Below are 3,741 nucleotides of genomic sequence, written 5' to 3' on the forward strand. Positions count from 1 at the left end.
CCTCTCTCGGACCAATCAGGTCGCGCCACGTCAGCCCCGCCGCCGCTCCCCTCCACTCACGTTGCGCCACGTCACCGCCACCAGCGCCCGTCGCCGCCGCCGCCCGGGTCCCAGATCCGGCCCGCCCCGGGGCCTCGCCGGGCCCGTAGCTGCCGCCGCCTCCTCCCGTCGTTCGCGCCGCGCCACCGTGCTTCCTCGCCACCGGCGACCTCCCAGGTCGCGCCGCCCCTCGCCTCCTCTCTCCCTTGATCTCTCCTCGCCCCGCCTGATTTCGTTCTCGCCTGCAGGTGCTCCGCCGCCGCCGGAGTTCTTCAGGTCGCCGCCGTATCTCCTCCGGCCGGGTCCAGCTCGGAGCCGACCGGATCCGCCGGATCCGACCATGTGTGCGCCGTTCCCGGCCTCCCTGCGCGGGCCCTTGCCAGAGCTGCTCCCTTCGCCCGCGCCGGGATCCTTGCCGCCGCCCCTGCGCCTGCCTCCCTCGATCCAGTCGGGATCGAGGAGAGGGACGACCGCTGCCTCGTGGGCCCCGCTCCGGCCCAGTCGTCCTCGCAGGCCCAGCCAAGCCGGTCCGCCTCTCCTTCCTCTCTGGGCCAGGCCCGCTAGGTGAGCAGACCCCCTAAACCTCGCCCGTGCGAAGTATTGCTACGTTGCGCCCGTTCTGTTTTTTTTCAGAAAAACTGCCAAGTCCCCAAAAACTCCTAAAATGTTGCATACTTTGACCTGCTGTAACTTCATGTGTGTGGCTCCGTTTGCTGAGTGTAATATGTCAAATTGTTCGTCTCATCGAGTAGATCATTTCATTCCATTGCATCATTTTCTTTTGAGCTCTTCTTGATGCCCAAAATGCTGTTGGAAGAGTGCTAAGTGATGTTAATCTGCTGAACTTGTTATAACATGCTCATTTGTCATTTTTGCCATGATTAATGTGTGCATCCTATGAGGTTGATGTCTACATGTGTTTTAATCTATGCCATGCCATCTTTCCGGGGGTGTATGCCATGTATTTTTGTGATTGGTGTGCTGAGTGCATCGAGCTTGCTAAGTAGGGTACTTGCTGTTGCTGATTTCAGTCCCTGTTCTGCTGATATTTTTATGCCATGTAAACTTGATGCTACAGAGATATCCATGCATATTTTGAGATACTTCAGTAAGGATGTTTTGAACATGTGGTTATGCTCTATCCATTCATGCCCTTTGTCGCAATTATGGAGTAGTCTAGCATGTCATTTTCGTGCTCTACTTCTGCTTCAAAATGTTTCCTGGCAGATTGTTTACTTGTTATTCAATTTAGCCAAGCTTGCTATAGTTGATCCTTGCATGCTATAGACTTGTTCTTGCCTTGGTTGGTTACATAAACATGTCTTCTTGATGATGCTATGCTTATATTGTCATGCAATGACTTGTGGTGAGTGAATCGAGCTTGTTAAGTAGGGTTCATGATGTTGCTGTTTTGCTAGGCTGAATCTGTTAGTTCGTGATGCTATATAAACATGTTGCTACTAATCATTCTATGCATAATCTGGAGATGTGCTCTAAATATGTTTTGATCTACATGTCATCCCCTGTCCATACATGCCCTTGGTTGCATTTATAGCCTGTTGTAGCTTGTTGCAATCTTGCTCCAAAGTTGCTTCATAATGTTGCTCTCAGCCTGTTAACATTAAGTTCAGTTGTTTCCATGTGTTTTGCTAGTGTTCCGTGCACCCTATGACCTTGATCTTGACATGCTTAGCTTCCAAAACATGTCTTCTTACTATTGGTTGCCTTTCCATGCCATGTATTGCTCTGTAGTGAGTTGCACAAGCTCATCTAAATGCCTTCACAATTCTGTTCCTGCCATGTTTGAATCTGTAATATAACTTGCCATGTTTACATGGGTGCCATCATATCTTCTGATCCCTTTTGGCTCTTGGTCAGTAAGGGACTATTGTTCTATGAAATTATTAGATTCATGCCATGCCTTTGTTTGCCATGTTAAGTTCCTGTAACATGTTGTTTGATACCTCTGAACATTGCAACCTGATGTTATTTTCTGATAAGTCTGAAACTGTTATTATTTGCAATCTTACCATGAGTGTTTGAGCATGTTCTAGTGATTTCTGGATATAGTTCAGTGTTCATGTTTTGTTATGCTTTACCTGTACTTCATGCCCATGCCTTTTGTTCTTATGTTGGGGTGATGTAGCATGTTGTTTTGATGCTTGCAAGATGCCTAGTTGCTGTTATTGACAGATTGTTGCTATGACTTGTATAGAGTGTATGTGTTGAACCGTTGCTCCGTTTTGAGTGTGCTCTATATGAAACTTGCTTGATTTTGCATGTAGATTCATATTAACATGTTGCATCCTTGTTTTGGTGCGTTTGCTTGATGTTTGTACGCATTTTGCATCGATGCCATGCTTAACTTGTTTTGCTCATATCTTCTAGGCCGTAGCTCCGAATCTAATGAACTTTATATGTAACTTGACTAGAATTTCGTGTAGATCATCTTGGTGATCTTTAACTTGCTGTTTAACAACTTGAACATAACATTTATTCAGTTCTGGACCAATTTCGAAATTTGCATACGAGGACATATCGGAATTGTTATATGTTGTTCCCGGCCTCATTTAAACTTGCCTTGATGTGTTGTTCTTGTTTGCATCATCTCTTGCCATGAGTAGCTTCATGTAGCCTTTTCATGCATCATGCTTGTTGTGCATCATGTCTTGTTCATGTGTGGTGTGTTTATCATGTTGTGTGCTTCTTCTCGATAGTTCCCATTTTGTTGCGATCGTGAGGATGCGTTCGTCTACATGTGGTTCGTCTCCGTGGCTTCATCTTCTTCATGGACTCGTTCTTCTTCCTTGCGGGATTTCAGGCAAGATGACCGCTACCCTGGATCTCACTACTATCATTGCTATGCTAGTTGCTTCGTTCTATCGCTATGCTGCGTTACCTATCATTTGCTATTCAAGCCTCCCAAATTGCCATGAACCTCTAACCTTTGACACCATTCCTAGCAAACCGTTGTTTGGCTATGTTACCGCTTTGCTCAGCCCTCTTATAGCGTTGCTAGTTGCAGGTGAAGTTGAAGATTTTCTTCATGGTGGACAGGATTTATGTTGGGATATCACAATATCTCTTATATTATTAATGCATCTATATATTTGGTAAAGGGTGGAAGGCTCGGCCTTATGCCTGGTGTTTTGTTCCACTCTTGCCGCCCTAGTTTCCGTCATACCGGTGTTATGTTCCCGGATTTTGCGTTCCTTACGCGGTCGGGTGATTTATGGGACCCCCCTGACAGTTCGCTTTGAATAAAACTCCTCCAGCAAGGCCCAACATTGGTTTTACCATTTGCCTCACCACCACCTATATTTCCCTTGGGAGTAATTAACCCAAGGGTCATCTTTATTTTAGCCCCCCCGGACCAATGCTTGTCTAAGTGTTGGTCCAAACTAGAGCCCTTTGCAGCGCCCCCTCAAGGAAACTTGAGGTCTGGTTTTAGTTGTACGGACTGCTCATCCGGTCGTGGCCTGAGACGAGATACGCGCGGCTACTATCAGGATGTCGGCACGCCGGGAGGTCTTGCTGGTCTTGTTTTACCATTGTCGAAATGTCTTGTAAACCGGGATTCCGAGACTGATCGGGTCTTTCTGGGAGAAGGTCTATTCCTTCGTTGATCGCGAGAGCTTGTCATGGGATAAGTTGGGACACCCCTGCAGGGTTTAAACTTTCGAGAGCCGTGCCCGCGGTTAT

Source organism: Triticum dicoccoides, chromosome 2B (assembly GCF_002162155.2).
Source record: "Triticum dicoccoides isolate Atlit2015 ecotype Zavitan chromosome 2B, WEW_v2.0, whole genome shotgun sequence".
Classification (NCBI taxonomy): domain Eukaryota; kingdom Viridiplantae; phylum Streptophyta; class Magnoliopsida; order Poales; family Poaceae; genus Triticum; species Triticum dicoccoides.